General features: G+C 38.4%; 1 long non-coding RNA gene across 1 annotated transcript in view; it reads right to left on the reverse strand.

Moving 5' to 3' along the window:
• The window catches only part of LOC118968283 (uncharacterized), a 35,104-nt gene continuing 14,377 nt past the window's right edge, over positions 1–20,727 (reverse strand). Inside the window, exon 3 of the long non-coding RNA XR_005055857.2 lies at positions 1–1,165. This is a non-coding gene — a long non-coding RNA (uncharacterized lncRNA). The remainder of the gene's footprint in view (positions 1,166–20,727) is intronic.

The following is a 20,727-nucleotide window of genomic DNA, read 5'->3' on the forward strand; positions in this document are numbered from 1 at the left end:
GAACTATGGAAAAGCTGTGTCTTAACTTAGAAACTTAAAAGAATCTCTAAGCTGCCATTTTCTGAAAAGATGCTATAAACTAAATAAAACATATCATGGTCAGTTTCCTCCATCAGTTATGCCTTGGCTTTCCACACTGAACCTCACTGTGTTTTTACCCTTAGCCTATAAAGTTCAAGTCTCTCCTATTAAAAAATAAGCATAATCAATAAAACCCTCCTTCAATCAGTCTGGCACAGAATAATTTTTTAAAACTACCAGTCAGGTACAGCCCAACCACATTAAAATGGCACTCCAGTCTTTAACCACACCTTTTATACCTTTGCCGAGCTATTTTCCCACTCCCGGTCTATTTTTATGCATTGAATGATTTCATGGAACTGAACCCTTCTGGCAAGCACAGGGCAAGATTTTATTTCAGATTCTGAGAGGTGGTCATCCTGAACTTGTAGCCAGGCCGTCTGTTCTTGGTGGACTCCAGGTGTACGGAGGTTCCTCTCAGCCTGTGGAGGAAGCAGGCCCGCCCAGTGCTACCAAAGTCAGGGACTGATGAACACAGGCCCTAGAATGACACTGTCCTGTGCTTACTGGATACCTCCATAATATGCTGGCCCAAAGAGTGTCTGAGTGTCCAAGAGCTTGGTTGACTTGGTGCTGCCCAGACTTGCTCCTGCAAACAGAAACAGACCCTTTCTCTGATAAAGCCTCCAAACAAATGGGGCTCATTAAGTTTACCCTATTAAGCTAAACTTCCGTGTCAGCCACAACCACATAGGTCTCCAATAACCTTTCTGTAAGGGCCTGACAAACTACCCAGAGGAGTGATTTTCCAGACTTAAGCCTTATAAGGAGAACATCCCCTTCACTCTTCTGATGCCTTCTCTCTAGCCTCTTACATTTCTTTCTTCCAAACTTCTCAGTCCGGTAGCCTTGTCCGATCCTTCAGAAATACTCAACACTTCCCATCAAACAAGTGTTCATCCTGTGGTTTCTTCTTCCAAAATCACAATGAGTCAGACTTTATCTGATGAGCATTTATTTTTTTATTTTGTACTCAGTCATCTGGGACTCCGGAGGGTAATAGGCTCAAGTCTCATGAGCAAGGTTGAAGGTGAATCTTCCAGTAGTCATTCAGTCTTCCCATTCACACATGCAGTTGTGTCACCTGGAACATAAGCCCACATTGCAATAAGCAGCATTTGTTTTCTTAGAGACAATACAATTCTTTCTCTATGAGATGGTATTTATTTTCTTAAATGAATTTTGGCCTTACTGTGTAAGAACAAGAGATAGTTACTTTCTCTGCCACTCTGAAGAAATAGCACCAACTCTAAGTAGAATTTGTTGATTCTGAGTCTCCTCTTATGGGGGCCTGGGATGGAAGGAGGTCATATTTCTAACTTAGTCTGTTAAATAAAAGTTCCTGAAGTTTATGTTTTCCTACTGCTGATTCATATCCCTCTTCTCCATTTATGTTTAGTGACTTATTGCTCCTCCCCATTGATATTACAAAGGGGAAGGTTTTGCCCAAACTCCAGATGGAGCTGAGGTGTTTTGAGTCCTTCATTTCCACACCCAGGACTCCATTGCTATAGGATTCAACCACCACATCTGAGAATAGTTCCAGATTTTGCCAAAACCTCATTTATAACCGCCTAACATGCAGAGTGCTCTGTTCTTCCACCCAGTCAAGATGCACATTATATATATGCTGGGCAGTAAGAACTGTGGACCACCCAGTCTCTAGGACCTGATACCCCAGTCAGCCCCAAGGGACTGGTTCCAGTCTTAATCCTCATGCAAGTGGAAAGAGTCATAACTAGTTACCATCTTATCTCTTCTGTACTAAAACATCAGTGTTTTTTAAAAAGACTAGTCCATGCTTGCTGTCTCATTTTTTTCCCTGTCTCTTTTTACTCCTTAATTCACTGAAATCTAGCTTCTACCATAATTATTCACCAATAACCTCTAGATTTTCAAGTCCAAAGAAAATTTCTTTTTCTAACCATTCTTCTCTTGGATAATTAAATTTTTTCTTCCATTGACTTTCATTACTCCCTCTTTTTCTGATTCTCCTTATATCATTATTGTTCTATCCTGATAATCTTCTTTATCAGATACAGAACATCTTTACCAGCTCTTTCTTTCTCTACCTACTTCCTTTAAAAATAAAAAACACATTTAAGAAAATAAAAAATACTCAGAAAAGTACTGGAAAGAATAAAATGGAAACTTGGGTACGCACCAGCTAGATTTTGCCTGTTTTTTTTCTTTCTTTCTTTCTGATTGTCATTCTCTTTCCCTCTAAGAAACAAAATCTTTATTTACCCCATTTTGGTCTTTGTACAACTCAAGATTCTTAACCTTGGGTATCTTTCCTTCTTACTTTTTGTGGCAAACTAATAATTATTGTCGTAAATCCATTCTCTTCTTTCTGGTCACATGTTCACTCAGATGGAGACTGCATTTCTTATCCTTTTTTGCAGTTAGGTATGAATTTGTGGGTACGTTCTTGCCAGTGAAATACGAGTAGAAGTGATAAGTACAACTTCTGCTTTGTCCTCTTAAAAGAATGTGGCTTGCCCTGGACAACTTTCTGTGCCCTTCATGTACATGTCTATGACCAGCTTCAACCATGAAGATGAGGCAGACATCCAGGAAAGGTGCAACAACAAGATAGAATGAATCTGGGTCCTGAATTGCCTCACAGAACAGAGTACCTGTCAGCCTCGGCCCAGCTATTATGTAGAAAAGAAATTTTCATATTTTTCATGTCACTAATTTCTGAAGTCTCTTTATTATAGCAGTTTAGCCTTTAACTAACATAAAAATAAATATCCAGAAGTGGACTAACAAAATCTTCTAAGATACAACATTACCATAAGACTTCAGATAATTGGCAGTGAGGAAACAGGTGTTGCAGGCTTGAAAACTAGGGACCCCTATAATGCCATTGCAAAATATTTGGTAAAAATTTCACCTACTCAGCGTTGAAGACTGACTGTTCCTCTTATGGCTGAATTTTAGGAGAAGCATTTGGAAAAAAACAGAACACAAATGTATAATGGTTGCTCCTTGCTGAGTTTACAAGGTTTTTCAAGAAAGAAATGACCTCACTTAAGAAATGATGTGTTTGCAAGCAGAGATGGAAGGAAACAGAATGTATAGAAAATTGGGGCCTCATAGGGTTGGAAAATCTTAACTATTTATATAGTCCAAGCAGGAGAAGATAAGACTGTTTCTCAGAGGCTTTCTTAAAGCCATCCCATTAAAATTCTTCAGCCAAAGAAAGAAATCTAGCCTGATAGCCAAGATCATATTAAGGATGTTCCTATCCCTTATTTTGTAAGATTATCTCAAAGTAGCTACCATTTAAACAATTAAGAGAGGAGTAAGTAGAGCATAAAAACTAGAGAATAAACAAGTTTAGAAGCTAAGTCCAGAAAAGAACTTTGGGTAGTTTTTGCACATGTAATAAAGTGGAAATGAATATTTCCAGTAGTATGGAAACCTACTAAGGTTTTGAGGCAATTGAATTGCTAAAGAAACCATAAATCTGGTCTGCAAAAGCCAGTCATTGCTTGTGTCCCCAAGCGGCCTCCACGAAAACATACTCTTCAATGACCATTTCCATTTTGAGCCTGGAGAATAATGGACAAGGAAGAACCTCCCAGAGTGTAAACTCAGGGGCACTGGGAGCATAACCAGAGGCATCCGGATAGGTTAGCTTCTTCCATGGCCAGGGAATTTCTGCCTGGGAAGAAAACTATTAAGGAGAGCTGGTTGCTGCATGTTTCCCTTTCTCTCCTTCTTCCAAATGGATGTTATTACTGTGGTTAATTCTCTTCTTGCTCCACCATTATGCAATTAGGTTAAAGTGGAGATCAAGTGCTTTTTCTTTAGTTGGTTGGTCATTGGACTACATGTAGGTATATCTGGACATAACAGTGAAGGCTCTACCTTCTGCAGAGATACTGGACCATCAGTGGGCTATAGAAACTGGATAGGTCCCTGGAGGGTTCCTCTTAGAGAGGGAGGCTGAGATGCATGGGAATAGGAGTACACTCAGATATCTGGGTGATCTGAAGGACTGATGAATCTCTTTGTTTACCTTTGTCTTAGTTAATGCAATCTTCTTAGGGGTTCTGATTTGTTTATTCAGAAACCTGTCACCTACCTGTTGAGAACTCTCACATTTATATGTCTAACAAGGAATCTTATGTTCTAGAGCTGTATTATCCAAATACTGGGTACCTTTGCATGAATCTACGATAGGAGAAGTCTTAATCAGAGCATGTAGATGACTGAAATTTTTTCATTTTCCTTTAACATGTACCTCATTTGTGATACATTGCATATCCCTTGTTCCATCCCTCTGTAATGCCCCCTCACGTTGTGACTTTTCTGTTCTTTCTATCAACTAGACTCTAGATCTCCACCTTCTTGTGACTTGCTTTGATCAATAAAATGCAGCAGAAGTGATGATGTGGGATTTGAGCCTAGACCATAAGAGGTCTTGCAGGCTTTTTCTCACTCTGTTGGGAAGCTCTTGTTAGCATGCGAAGAAACCTGGGCTAGCCTCTTTGGGGATGAGAGAACACGTGCAGAAAGATGCCCAACTGACATTCAGCACTAGCATGACTGGCAACATAATTTGCCAGGCCTGGTAGGGCCCCTTGTTCCATAATTATTATGAATTTCAGGACAGCAGTAGCAGAACAGTGAACAAAACCCAAGTCACATACCCACGAGGCCGGCTTTGCCTACCAGGGACCCATCTCAGACCATCCAGGCCCTGCCGAGCTGCCCCGGCTGAGTGTTCCCATGTGAGTGGTCTCAGGCAAAACCAACAGGACTTCCCGGCCAAGTCCAGCTCAGACTGCTGACCTACAGAATTGTTACCTAATAAATGATTGTTGCTTTAAGCCAGGCAGGTTTTTGATGGTTTGTTTAGGCAGCAACGAATAACTAAAGACATACTGAGTTTTGATCTTCTATCCTAGAGGATTAAAGACTGAACCATTCAGTCTCACCCATACTTTTCACCTCATCCTATGCGCTCTTTATGCTTTCCACCTCCCAATGTGTTCTTCTCACCCAGAAGTATGAGTTGTTGAGTCAGACTGCCTAGATTTAAATTCTTAATTCTCCCATTACTAATTATATAAACTTGGACAAATTATTTTACCTCTTTGTGCCTCCTCTATCTTATAAAATAGAGCTAACCTTATCTTACTAGAGTCTGTGAAGGTCAAAAGAAGTAACACATGGACAACGTTTAGGACAGTGACTGTTATCACGATTGCCTTGGATTCAACCATGCTGTCCATGAGATTCACTATGGAACTTCCAAGAGTAATGCAAAGGACTTCTGAGGCTGTGCAGGACAGTATTCAGAGAGGTAAAACACAGGCATGGGCCTAGAGAAATGATAACTATGAGGCTAGTAACTCAAGCTCTGGAATCAGATTTTCATCCCTTACATCTCAGCTCTGCCATTGGTTCTGTTTCTTTTACAAGTTTCTTAACCTAAGAGATCTTACTTTCATCAGCTGTAAAGTAGGAATAATAAAAGAAAATCTCTGATAACACTGTGACCTTGAATGAGGACTAAATGATCAAGTCCTGTAGGTCTGGGTTATAGAGTAAGTCCTATAAGCTGGGCATATAGAATATGCTCACTACATGATCCATGAAATGTAGTGGTCAGAAGGCAAGCCAAGATCACTTTGAGAGGAGAATTGTCAAATATAAAAAGAACATTGTATACAAGACTGTAAGCAGGATATGAGGCATGAGATTAGAAGCCAAAGAAAGGATGAACAGGTTAAGTTTGGAAATCAAGGCAGGAGTGAAACCATTCAGGACATTGGTTGCTGCTTCAGAAAGTCTGGCAGATAAAGTGTATGTTTCCTGAACCTTTCTGTAAGCCAGAGAGCAAAGCAGAAAATATGCTGGGAGCATAGAGTGGATTAGATGGAAGAGTTCAAACAAATCTCAGTTTATTCTCCACCAATTAGCCTTTGAGGGTCCATTCCAGTTTTTCACTGATTATTGTCCTTTCCTTTTTCATTAGTCAAGAATCCATTCACCAATTGTTTATCGAATACTTTGGAATACAGTCTGAAGAGTGGCAGACCAGTTTCTGTCCTCATAGATCTTCAGACTAGTAGGAGATTAGGACAATTAAACCAGAAATCTCAACACTTTGTGAGAATTTAAGGATTAGGGAAGTTATATTTAATGTAAAATTTGAAATATAGATTACTCATTTAGAAATACAGATTACACCAATTGAGTAAGGGATTGCAGGGAGAGGTGGTGGTGAATATGGATGGCAGGAGAGAGAACTATTCCAAGTCAATAGAACAGCATATGCAAACATACACAAGGAAGAGAGAGGAACTTGGAGAATTTAAAGAAATTCAATAGCACTGAAAAATTGAGTTAGAAGCCAGAACTGTCTAGAGAGGAGGCCAGTGGGATGAAATTTGTTTACTTTGTTAAGAAGTTTGGATATTTTATTGATCCTAAGGGCCATGGGAAACCATTCAAGTGTGTAAGCAGAGGAGTGACACTTAGAAAGAGTACCCTGATTATGGTATGAAGAACAGGAGGAGCAGGACAGAAAATCCACTACCTGCTTTTGCACATTAGACTTTATTGGACCACAACCAAACCCATTTATGGACATACTGTCTACATGTACATAATATAGACATATTGCTTCTAGGCCTTAAATGCAGAGTTGAGTAGTTGACCATTTGTCCCCACAAAGCTGGAACTATTTACCACCTTGCCCTTTAAGAAAATGTTTGCTGATCCCATGGGGACTGTTGCAGTAACCTGGGTAATGGTGGCTAGCTTTGGGGAAGACCACTGGAATATTAAAAAGGCAGATCTATGGAATTTGTACCAGTCATCAATGACTTAAAGAAATCACGACCCAGACATCAGTTGAGATTATCTGTTTTGTTTCATTATGTAATATTGGTTCAAGCCCTTATTGCACAACTCTTAAGTAAAGTACATCCTGAAGTGTGCTGCAAGTTTTCCAGATAGCTATGACTTAGCATTATTTCCAGCCTCCTCCTACCGATGGGTTCAGTTTATGGACTGTCTCGATGTTCTGGGTGTGCTCTCCCTTCTCCTTTCAATTTAACAGTGGAAGCTGACCCCGTGATTTCCTCACTTTACCCACCATCACCTCCACTCACACTGCATGTGTGTGTTGAGGGGAGGTGTGGGAGCTTAAGGGTATTGGAAGGCTTCCTGAAGATTCGGAAGACATGAGGGGAGTTGAAGAAATGAAAATAACTTAGAATATTACACATTAAAAAAAGCATTGTAGGTATACTATGAAGTTACTCTGCCTTCTGTCTCTTTTCTCTCTTTCTCTTTTCTCCCCAACCCCTTCTGTATCCTTAAGTGAATTTCTAATGTAAAACAGTATATCTTATATTATTCTATCTCTTGCTAACTCAGGTTCTCAAACATGCTGTATAATAATAATTACTCATCAAGGTGTTTTTCTCTGAGAAGAATTCCAGTACCAGTTGTTGAGAGATCTGGCTTAACTTCACTATAGTAGCAAGTTGTCTTGGAACCAGGGTAGGGTACTGAGGGTTAGGTTCGGATCAGAGGAAGTGTAATCTGATTCATCTAGCTGGAGTGGCCAGGAAAGGAAGTAGTTCAAAAGTGGGGGACAGTAATGAAGTAGGGAAACCAAGATCACTTCCATAGAGTAATGTAAATATCAGACCTAAAAGCTGACTGTGAGGTTATGAGTAAGAGAGGAGGCCAGGGATCTAGAGTAAAGGAAGTCAACCGAGAGAATTAGATTGTAGACCTCTGACTCTTTGTGAAAGGAGATTGTGTCTTAACTATTTTTATGTATATACCACTTAAAACAGTATTAGACAGAGGGGGAGCATAAGAAATGTTAAATAAACTGAACCCCAACCTCATGCCTTTACTGAAATCTGCTTCTCCTTGTGCTTCTGGGACTTCGCTGTTTTGATACAAGTTGATCTATGCTTGAATGAATCAAGCAGCATTGGTTTTCTCTCTAAACAACCTAGGTAAAAGAGCAACCCAAGTGTGTTTAACATGTTCTTCCTTAAAAAACCTACAATAGGTCTTCATGTATTTTATCACAGAAAAAATAACAATGAACAACTGTTAATACTATACCATCCCTTATCGAATGCCTCCTAGATCTGAGTTACAATAGCAGGTTTTTACCTGGGTTCTTTTATCTAAGCCTAATAATTACCCTATTATTATGTTCATTTAACAGATGAGGAGACTCAGCTCAAAGATAAGTGGCAGGCTGTCTGACTTCACAACTCCTTATCTCAGTAATACCAGCTTTGCTGCATTAGAACTGTTTGACCTGCCTTCAGTGTCTAAAAAACTTCTCATCTCCTCATTCCCTTGTTTAAAATCCTTCATTGTTTTCTCATCTCCTCCTGAGCAGACTCAGCCATCTTTAGTGTGGCATAATTTATTTTTCACAATCCCTGCCTTCTGTAGTGGCCTCATCTTCAATTGCTGTTTCCACAAATTCATACTGACTTACAAACATTGCTGGTTTCTGGGGACAGGCCAAACTCCTCTATGATTCCAGGGTTTTTCATGTTCTCCTGCTCTCTGCAGTGCTCTTCCTTGCCATCTGCATGGGCTTTAAAAACCAGGGACCAGCTTCTAATAAGTCTTTCCTGAGAGATCCCATATTGTTTCTGGGCTTTGATTTGCTTATTAGTAAATTGAGGTGATACTTCCTATACTTTGGAAAAAGGTTACCAGATGAATTGTGGCTTTGCCATTCACTGGCTATATCATCTTGGGAAAGATGCTTGATTTCTCTAATCCTCAGGTTTTGTTCTCCATAAAATAGGATAATGATGGCTATTTAAAATAGCACCTGACATATAGTAAGTACTCAGCTGGAGTGAGCTGTTATTATATGTCTCTTGAGTGAGTTAAATAAGATTAACATACATAATGATCTAGCACAGTAATTGTTAGCATACTATGCTTCCTTACTTATTTCTTACTCACCCTTCAAGTTCAGTTCAAATTGACCTTTTAACATACTTTTCTGTGAGCATTCTATACATTCTACATTCTACACATGGTTAGCCATCTCGTCAGTTGTGCTCACTTATTTCTATTTTCACTTATTATATCTCATGTAATTGTTTAAGTTCTCCTCTTCTCTGTTAGTCTGGACTTTTGAGGACAGGAAGTATTTTATTGTGCACACAAGTCTAGCACAAACAGGTATGCATTGGTTGACTGACTGGATGAATATATTCATTAATAAATAAGAATGTATCTCAAAGAACTTATGGTTAGTAGTAAAACTACTGCTAATACTCTTATGACTGTATAATGTTTAATGAGCATCCCGTGTTCAACATTGTCCTGAGCTCTTGGCATTTGCTCTATTAGGTAAGTATAATCTCCATTAAACTTTTTTGAAATTATGAAATCTTTTTACCATTTTACAGATAAAGTGACTGAGGCTCAGAGAAGTTAAATACCAAACTCAAAAGCACACAGCTAGTAAGAGGTATAGAAAAAAATTTCGTGATTCAGGAGAAAACTGCATTGACTGGAGGACATCTTCCAGGTCATGTGACTCTTGCCTTTCATTGTCTTTGAACTATTGCCCATCTTCCTGGACTATCTGATTATAGACTTTGATCATCTTTAAGTCATCTCACGACTCTGTGTAAATGTGTCTTTCTCAGATTCTCTTTTGAACAGATTATAACATCTGCCTAGTTCCCTCACTGAATGAGTTAAATAAAATCTTCAACTATTTTTCTGGTTTTCTATACATATTAGAGTCGTGATTATAGCTCTTTCTGAAAATTATCTTCTAACAGACGTATAACTGGAGTGCTACCCCTAGTCTGACTGTCTTCAAAACCCATTTGTGCCACTTGAAGCTCTCTGACTTCCCTGTGCACTTTGCCAGGGAGCTCAGGTTTAGGTCACAATTCTTAGGACTCCCTCAAGAGGTTTTGATCAGTAGTATTTTTGTTTTTATCAAGACTCCAGTTATTATGTTGCAAGTGATCTGAAAAACACTGCTTTGAACAACTCTATGATACTACTCTTTTAGTAGGAGAAATAAAATACTTGCACAAACCAAGTTACAAACTAAATCTCAAAGGAGAGAAATTTTGTCTGAAGGAACCTGTAAGTTTGTGAAGAAAGAAGCATTTTATCTGGGCCTTAAAGCCAGGAAAGCTTTTGACAGGGAAAGATGCAAATAAAAGACTTTCTGTATTTTGGGAGCAGCATGAACAAAGGCAGGAGGCAGGAAAATGCACGGTATTTTTTGGGAAATGACTCAATGGGAGCCTCCCAGGTAATCTGAAGCTGTTCCCCCTACCCAGAGGGCGGGAAGAGACTGACGAAAGACACAGGCCACTCCAGAATGGTAAGTGGAGGGTTAAATAAGGAAGGAAATTTACATATGAGGCTTGTCTTAGGCTGGCATGAGATGAATAGATCTTTGCATTCACTTATTGAATCTTAAAAGTTTATAGAGAGGCTTCATTGGGTTCAGTCACATCCAGTCCAGATGGTCTCAACACTTCATTACAATCTCAAGGCCATGTCTTTTGGGCAAGGTAAGCATTTCAAGGATAGGGAAAGGGGTGAGGAGCCCCTGATTGCAAGGATCTAGGCCATGGGTTAACTGGTAGTCACATCTTCTCAGTGACCTCTTCCAACAATTGAGTGAAGCATGTGAGAGGAGGAGTATGAATGACAAGACAAGAAAGGTAGGTCTGAGCTAGAATGAAGGACTTTAATGCCATGGATTTATTTGACAGGCAATAAAGAGTAATAGAAAGCTCTGCTTGGAGGTGAAAGGAGAAGATAACCAAAATCAAGTTAGAAGAATTCTTAAGAAGTATGAGGTTGGAAAGAGAGAGAGGCTATCTATGAATTACAAGGAAAGGAAAGATGTGAAATCACAAGGATTTGAAGTCATTTCTATAATTAATGAATATTTATTGAGAGGATATGATGTGTGAAACGTGGTAGTAAGCATTGGGAGAAGATGGGAAGGAAATTATCATCCTGGTAACTTGTATGGGAAGGCTTGCAGAGGGAAGATGCCAGAGACATGGGAAGTTAGGAAGGGTATATGGCCCTAAAGTTGGCAAGTGGAAGAAGGACAGAGGAAGTAGATATAGGAAAGATCTTTAGGGAGTAGAATTTGTTGTCTACTTGGATTCAGCAGGCTAAGCAAAAGGGATTGTTGTCTAGGAAATTTGAAGTTTCTGAGTTTGGTGATTAAAGGCATGATGACTTGATAATAACCTGAGTAAAGTGAGAAAGAAGATTATGGGAAGGAGGGGCGGGAGGGTAATGATTTGTATTTTACTGCATTTAAAGAACCTAAGAACACATAGTGGGATGTTGGCAATATAGATCTGGGCCTCAAGAAAGGGAGTTTTGTACTGCTGTTGTGTAAGTGGAATTGATATCAGAAACATCTTGGTGGATTGGGAGAAGAGGGGAAAAATTAAACCAAAGCTGAGATGAGGTCCAGTGAGGCCATTACTGGAGTGGGTGAAAATGAACCAAGCAAAAGGTTAAGTGGAAATGTTAGAGCTCAGAAATGAAGCAGGAAAGCTTATATGTTATTAGGTCAAAGAATCGTATAAACTTGGACATGAAAGGTCAGGGGCTAGGGGAATGTAAGAGCTCATTGAGAAATGAAAGCAAAGGAGGTAGATCAAGTTAAAGAATGGTTTTCTCAGGACTTATTTTAGAGATAGTGATTGTTGGGGTGCAGGAGTTGCCTTTGAGGTTTTGGGGCTACATGAAGAGCAAAGAAGGCAGTGGGAGTCATCATGGTAGGAGCTCAAAATAGGCTACATTATTTTGCATAAAGCTGTACTTCTTATACTGCTATACTTCTAATTCATGGTTACATAAGTGTTGAAGACACGCATGTGTGTGAACTTTATGGCCAGGAGTCTGGCCTTCAAGGCCCTTATCTAGCTCCTTTCCCATGGGTACAATGCACTGTGTTTTCAGGTCTCTCAAGGCCAGACATATTTGGCTCTGTACAAGGCCAGACATATTTGGGGTGAAGCAGTGGACAGCTGTCTTCAAAGAACAGTAGGGAAAATGGAGTGGGTGGGGGCTTCCCTACAGTGATGTATTTGTTTGGAAGGACTACTTCAGGTAAGCAGTGAAAATCCAAGCAGCTTTAGCTCATTTAATTCCCATGTTGGGAAGAAGAGAGAAAGGAACATAGAGCTGGTGGGAGGCCATTTGACTCCTCAGTAAACCTTATTCTTATGTAAAGTTGGTGAAAAGTTATGAAGTTCTTGGAGATGATTTTTATGGAAACTAGTGGAAGGGCTGAATTCTAGGTTCTGGGTGATAAAGTGGGAAGAGGGATGTCAGTGAGTTAACTCTTTGTATTTTAGTATTTCCAAATTCAAAGAGTGATTAATTTTTATTGTTGTAATGGTTATTACAAACCAAAAAAGGGCAGATCTCCAGAAAAAAAACCCATCTAAATTATTTAGGAGACATGTGGTTTTGAGCTTTAGTTCTATTTATTTGATTATCCCCTCCTCCTCCTAAATCAACAAAACAAATGTTGATCTAAACAATTGGTATTTTTAGCTGTTGGTTATAGTTACTCATTTTCCAGGAATTTCTTGTATGGCTAGAAATCAGAATTATTCAGTTGTTTAAAAAATTTCCCATGATGCTCTTACAATGTGCATTCTTTGTTGAAAGAATAATTTAGATTAATAGAAAGTTAATTGAAACTGGGTTCTTTTTACCTTTACATTGATACCATAGAGGGATTACTTTTCTCTAGTACTAGTAGAATACTGTGCACATAAAACTGTGTTAAAAACCAAATCCTGATAGTTTTAAAAATGTCATTTGGTATTGGACTTCCAGTGCAAACCAGAGGGTAGTCCCTCTATAGGACCTCTAAAAGGGAAGGCAAAGCTGTTCTTTAAAACACTTTATTCTCTTCTATTAATGTCAAGTAATTACTCAGGATAAAAAATGAGGGGAAACATCATTCTTCTGCTCTTTTTGTAAATGTAGATGATCAGTTAAGACCTTCCCTGTCCATAGAACTTTGAACTCCTTGGCAAACAGGAAAGTGGAGAAGATTTGAGTGGGGAGAATACATGCAGAGCACCCACCTTGCAGAGTGCAGTGTAGGTGCAAAAGTGCATAAGACAGGAACTTTTGTCTTCAAGCAACTTAAAATCCAGATGTGTTCAGTCATCAAACTCCCAGAACACAGTTGTGAGACACTTGATTGTGCTTTGTACTCTGATGGACCATGATGTTGCCTCTACTTTTGGTGGTTGGCTTTGATAACTAGGTAACTAGGCACTCGTCCAGAACTCAGCGGGACTTTGGATGAATATATGATTTCATTTACTCCTAAATTCAGAAAATACTGTGTCATTTTCAATTTCTTTCATTGATGTGTGCCTTGTTTTCCAAATATATCTGCCTTTCATATATGTCTGCCTTGTTAACAAGTTGTTTGGGATCTAGAACTTGAAAAAATAAAGACATAGCTTTATGCATTTCCCACTTTTTCTCAAAATAATAGTAGGTAGAACTAATCAGAAGAGAATGTAATAGGAGGTAAATGCTCCAAAGTCAGAAAGTAGAGGGAAAATAGAATAACAATGTGTTTATAGGATGAGGCTGGTTAGTTTTAATTTGCATATCTTTTATGAATGAGGGCCATTTATAAGGTGTTAGGGTCATTTTTATATTTATTCTTCTGTCACTTGTCTGTTAGTGTTCTCTATTTATCTCTTGAGTGGATGGTCTTTTTCATCTTGATTTCCAGAGGTTTCTCATGTAGCAAGGAGGTTAGCCCTTTATCTGTGATTTGAATACCAGATTTTTTTACCCCCAGTTTATAATTTGTTTCAACTTTTCTTATATTATTGTTATTTTTTGCTTTGTACTAGTTTTAATTCTTTTATTGGATTTATTAGCATTTTATGGCTTCTAGATTCTAAGTCATTATTAGAAAGGCATTCCAATTCCAAGGTAAGAAGAGAATTCACCCATTTTTCTTGCAGTATACTTGTTTGTTCATATTTTAGTTCAAATATTTGACACATTTATACTTTAGTGTACAACATGAGATACAGATTTAACTTTATTTTTTCCAGGTATTACCTGTTTATTGTCCTATGGCAATCCCAAGTGTTTCATTATTGAGATTCTGTAGTATTTTATTTATTAAAGTACTGTTGATATACAATTTTATGAAGGTTTCACATGAACAACATTGCACTTTCAGCATTCACCCATATTGTCAAGTCCTCAACCCCCACTGCATCATAGTAAGATGCTATAGTCATTACTTACCTTCTTTGTGCTGTACTGCCTTCCCCGAAGCCTATCTGTATTATGACTGCTAAACATAGTGCCCCTTAATCCCCTACTCCCTCCCTCCCCACCCACCCTCCCCAACTCTTTCCCGTTGGTAACCACTAGTCCCTTCTGGAGTCTGTGGGTCTGCTTCTGTTTTGTTCCTTCAATTTTGCTTCCACAAATGAGTGAAATCATTTGATATTTGTCTTTATCTGCCTGCTTTATTTCACTGAGCATAATACCTTCTAGATCAATCCATGTTGTCGCAAATGGTAGGATTTGTTTTCTTTATATGGCTGAGTAATATTCCACTGTGTATATGTACATCTTTTTTTTATTTTGATATTGTTAATGTATAATTACTTGAACTTTATGGTTACTAGACTCCCCCTATTATCAAGTCCCCCCCACATACCCCATTACAGTCACTGTCCTTCAGCATAGTAGCATGCTATTGAATCATTACTTGTCTTCTCTGTATATACTGTCTTCCCCATGTCCCCAACCCCTACATTATATGTGCTAATCATAATGCCCTGTTTTCCCCCTTACGCCTCCCTTCCCACCAATACTCTCCAGTCCCCTTCCCTTTGGTAACTGTTAGTCCATTCTTGGGTTCTGTGAGTCTGCTGCTGCCTTTTTGTTCCTTCAGTTTTTTCTTTGTTGTTATACTCCACATATGAATGAAATCATTTTATACTTGTCTTTCTCTGCCTGGCTTATTTCACTGAGCATAATACCCTCTAGCTCCATCCATGTTGTTGAAATGGTAGAATTTGTTTTCTTCTTATGGCTGAATAATATTCCATTGTGTATATGCACCACATCTTCTTTATCCATTCATCTACCAATGGACACTTAGGTTGCTTCCATTTCTTGGCTATTGTACATAGTGCTGCGATAAACATAGGAGTGCATATGTCCTTTTCAAACTGGGGTGCTGCATTCTTAGGGTAAATTCGTAAGAGTGGAATGCGTGGGTCAAATGTTATTTCTATTTTGAGCTTTTTGAGGAACCTCCATACTGCTTTCCACAATGGTTGAACTAATTTACATTCCCACCAGCAGTGTAGGAGGGTTTCTCTTTCTCCACATCCTTGCCAACATTTGTTGTTGTTCGTCTTTTGGATGTTGGCCATCCTTACTGGTGTGAGGTGATACCTCATTGTAGTTTTAATTTGTATTTCTCTGATGATTAGTGATGTGGAGCATCTTTTCATGTGTCTGTTGGCCAACTGAATTTCTTTGGAGAAGTGTCTGTTCAGATCCTGTGCCCATTTTTTTATTGGATTATTTGCTTTTTGTTTGTTGAGGTGTGTGAGCTCTTTATATATTTTGGATGCCAACCCTTTATTGGATCTGTCATTTATGAATATATTCTCCCATACTTAAGGATGTATTTTTGTTCTACTGATGGTATCCTTTGCTGTATAGAAGCTTTTTGGTTTGATATAGTCCCACTTGTTCATTTTTTGCTTTTGTTTCCCTTGCCCAGGGATATATGTTCATGAAGAAGTTGCTCATGTTTATGTCCAAGAGATTTTTGCCTATATTTTTTTCTAAGAGTTTTATGGTTTCATGACTTACATTCAGGTCTTTGATCCATTTTGAGTTTACTTTTGTGTATGGGGTTACAGAGTAATCCAGTTTCATTCTCTTACATGTAGCTGTCCAGATTTGCCAACACCAGCTGTTGAAGAGGCTATCATTTCCCCATTGTATATTCATGTTTCCTTTATCATATATTAATTGGCCATGTAAGTATGGGTTTATATCTGGGCTATCAATTCTGTTCCACTGATCTAAGAGTCTGTTCTTATGCCAGCACCAAATTTTTTAAATTACTGTGGCTTGGTAGTAGAGCTTGAAGTTAGGGAGCATAGTCCCCCCAGCTTTATTCTTCCTTCTCAGGATTGCTTTGGTGTTCAGGGCTTTTGTGGTTCCATATGAGTTTTAGAACTATTTGTTCTAGTTCATTGAAGAATGCTGTTGGTATTTTGATAGGAATTGCATTAATTCTGTAAAATGCTTTAGGCAGTATGGCCATTTTGACAATATTAATTCTTTCTATCCATGAGCACAGGATATATTTCCATTTATTGGCGCCTTCTTTAATTTCTCTCATGAGTGTCTTGTACTTTTCAGAATATGGGTCTTTCAACTCCTTGGTTAGGTTTATTAATAGGTATTTTATTCTTTTTGATGCAATTGAATATAGAGTTGTTCTCCTGATTTCTCTTTGTGCTAGTTCATTGTTAGTATATAGGAATACAACAGATTTCTATGTATTAATTTTGTATCCTGCAACTTTGCTGAATTCAGTTATTCAAGTAGTTTTTTTTGTGGATTCTTTAGGGTTTTCTATGTACAATATCATGTCATCTGAAAACAGTCACAGTTTAACTTCTTCATTAACCATTTGGATGCATTTTATTTCTTTGTGTTGTCTGATTACCATGGCTAGGACCTCCAGTACTATGTTGAATGAAAGTGGGGAGAGTGGGCATTCTTGTTTTGTTCTCAGTCTTAGAGGAAAAGCTTCAGCTTTTTGCTGTTAAGTATAATGTTGGCAGTGGGTTTGTTGTATATGGCCTTTATTATGTTGAGGTACATGCCCTCTATACCTATTTTGTTGAGAGTTTTTATCATGAATGGATCTTGAATCTTGTCAAATACTTTTTCAGCATCTATTGAGATGACCATCTGGTTTTAACCTCCTTTTTGTTAATGTGCTGTATCACATTGGTTGATTTATGAATATGCATCCTTGCATTCCTGGAATACATCCCACTTAGTCATGATGGACAATCTTTCTGATATATTTTTGAATTCAGTTTGCTATTATTTTGTTGAGGATTTTTACATCTATGTTCATCAGGGATATTGGTCTATAATTTTCTTTTTCTGTGGTATCTTTTTCTGGTTTTGGTGTTAGACTGATGCTGGCCTCACAGAATGAGTTTGGAAGTATTCCCTTCTCTTCTACTTTTTGGAATACTTTAAGAAGGATGGGTATTAACTCTTTTTTAAATGATTAATAAAATTCAGCAGTGAAGCCATCTGGTTCAGGAATTTTGTTCTTAGGTGGTTTTTTATTACCAATTTATTTCATTGCTGGTAATTAGTCTGTTCAGATTTTCTGTTTCTTCCTGGGTCAGTCTTGGAAGGTCATACTTTTCTAAAACGTTATTCTTTTCTTCTATGCTATCCAATTTGTTGGCATATAATTTTTCATAGTATTCTCTAATAATTCTTTGTATTTCCATGATGTCCTTTGAGATTTTTCCTTTTTATTTCTGTGTCTGTTTGTGTATGTACACTCTCTTTTTTTCTTGAGAGGTCTAACTAGCGGCTTATCTATTTTGCTTATTTTCTCCAAACACCTACTGCTGTTTTTATCGATTCTTCCTATTGTTTTATTCTTCTCAATTTCACTTATTTCTGCTTTAATCTTTATTATGTCCCTTCTACTGACTTTGGGCCTTAGTTGTTGTTCTTTTTCTAGTCATTAGTTGTGGTTTAGACTGTTCATTTTGGATTCTTCTTATTCTTGAGGTAAGCCTGTAATGCTGTATACTTTCCTTTTAGAACTGCCTTCACTGTATTCCACAGGTTTTGGGCTGTTAAGTTGTTGTTTTCACTTGTTTCCATATGTTGCTTGATCTCTGTTTTTATTTGGTCATTGATCCATTGATTATTTGGAGGCATGTTGTTAAGCCTCATGTGTTTGTGGGCTTTTTGTTTTCTTTGCATCACTTATTTCTAGTTTCATATCTTTGTGGTCTGAGAAGCTGGTTGGCACAATTTCAGTCTTTTTGATTTTATCGAGGCTCTTTTTGTGGCCTAGTGTATGATCTATTCTGGAAAATGTTCCATGTGCACTTGAGAAATATGTGTATTCTGCTGCTTTAGAGTGGAGTGTTCTAGAGATGTTTATCATGTCCATCTGTTCTAATGCATTATTCAATGCCTCTGTCTCCTTACTTATTTTCTGTCTGGTTAATCTGTCTTTTGGTGTGAGTGGTGTGTTGAAGTCTCCTAAGATGAGTGTGTTGCATTCTGTTTCTCCCTTCAAATCTTTTAGTATTTGTTTCACATATGTAGGTGCTCCTCTGTTGGGTGCATGGATATCATTATATCCTTTTCTTTGACTGACCCCTTTATCATTATGTAATGTCCTTCTTTGTCTATTGTTACTTTCTTTTTTTTGAAATTTATTTTGTCTGATATAAGCACTGCTACACCTCCTTTTTTCTCCCTATTATTTGCATGAAATATCTTTTTCCATCACTTAGTCTGTGTATGTTTTTGGGTCTGAAATGAGTCTCTTGTAGGCAGCATATAGATGGGTTTATTTTATTCATTCTCATTCTGTAACTCTGTGTCTTTTGATTGATGCATCCAGGCCATTTACATTTAGGGTGATTATCGATAGATATGTACCTACTGCCATTGCAGGCTTTAGATTCATGGTTACCAAAGGTTTAAGGGTAGTTTCCTTACTATCTAACAGTCTTTCTTAGCTCACATATTATCCTATTTCAGATACAATATACAGGTTCTTTTTTCCCCTCCCCTTCCTCTTCTTACTCCACCATTCTTTATCTATTAGATGTCATACTCTGTACTCTTTGTGTATCCCATAATTAACTTTGTGAGTAGTTGATTTAATTTTGTATTTGCTTAATAATAAATTGGCCTACTTCCTTTACTGTGTTTTTATTTTCTCTGGTAAAGCTATTTAACCTTAGGACAATTTCCATCTAGAGCAGTCCCTTTATGATACACTGGAGAAATGGTTTGTGGGAGGTAAGTTCTCTCAACTTTTGCTTATCTGGAAATTGCTTAATCCCTGCTTCAAATTTAAATTATAATCTTTCTGGATAGAATATTCTTGGTTGGAGGCCCTTCTGCTTCATTGCATTAAATATATCATGCCACACCCTTCTGGCCTGCAAGGTTTCTGCTGAGAAGTCTGATTATAGTTTGATGGGGTTTCCTTTGTCAGTGATCATTTTTCTCTCTCTGGCTGCTCTCAATGCTCTCTCCTTATCCTTGATCTTTGCCAGTTTTATTATTATACATCCTGGTATTATCTTCCTAGGGTTCCTTGTGTTGGGAGATCACTGCACTTCCATGACCTGAAAGACTATTTCCTTCCCCACATTAGGAAGTTTTCAGCAATTATTTCCTCAAAGAGACTTTCTATCCCTTTTTCCTCTTCTTCTTCTGGTATCCCTATAATGCAAATATTGTTCTGTTTGGATTGGTCACACAGTTCTCTTAATATTCTTTCATCCCTGGAGATCCCCTTTTCTCTCTGAGAGCCTCTGCTTGTTTGTAATCCTGTTATCTAATTTCTATTTCCTTTACTGTCTCCTGTACCTCATCTAATACACTTTTAAATCCCTCCATTGTATAGTTCATTGCAGATACAGTATTTTTCAATATTTCTTTCTTTGTTGAAGTCCTCCCTGAGATCTTAAATATTTTTCTGTAGCTCTGTGAGCATTTTTATTACTTTTATTTTGAAATCTTTATTAAGAGGATTGGTGATTCCAGTTTCACTAAGCCCTCTTTCTGGCATTTTTTCTTGTAATTTTGTTTGGACCAAATTCCTTTGCAGCTTTATTTTTTGTGTGTTTCCTATGAAATAATAACTTTGTGTAAGCAGAGCCCTCTAATGACCAGAAGCTCTACTTCCTGGAGCTGCTTTGCACTTGCAGGAATTGTGGGGGTTTCAGTCAAACAGAACCAGTGCCTGCAGGGAATAAACAGCTCTCTGGGAGGGTGTCCTGCCTTCCCAGCTGTAACACTTGCTTCCATTGTCAAGTCCAGTGGTGTGTGCATGCAGGGAAGATCCTTTGTGCTATGCTTCTATATCTGCAATGAGGGGGGCAACCCTCCAGCTGGCCTGGCATGGTGGTGTGGTTGACAGGTAGGTGGGACCATCACCTGTTGGGAGGAAGGAGTGGCAGGCTACAGACCTCAGTGGGGGCCTTGGGGCTGCATTGCCAGCCAGGGGAATGGAGTATCTGAAGCTCCTGAGAGTTCCCCACCTGCTTGGCTGAGCATGCTGGGAAGGTTTTATCCACCTGCCCTTTCTCCTGAGCAGTGAGCTCTGTGTAGTGCCTCTCTTGTTGCTGGGAAGTCCTTCAAACTGCCCATTTTTCTTTTGTTCCATGGTGGCTGGCTGTGCATACCCACTCTCCATAAGTGGCTGGAATCTCAATCTTTCAGAGTATTCCACCTGTCTTTGATTTCCAACCCCACTTATCTCCAGAGCACCATGTAATGTAGGTTCGTGCTCCC

Source organism: Manis javanica, chromosome 4, assembly GCF_040802235.1.
Source record: "Manis javanica isolate MJ-LG chromosome 4, MJ_LKY, whole genome shotgun sequence".
In the NCBI taxonomy this organism is placed as follows: domain Eukaryota; kingdom Metazoa; phylum Chordata; class Mammalia; order Pholidota; family Manidae; genus Manis; species Manis javanica.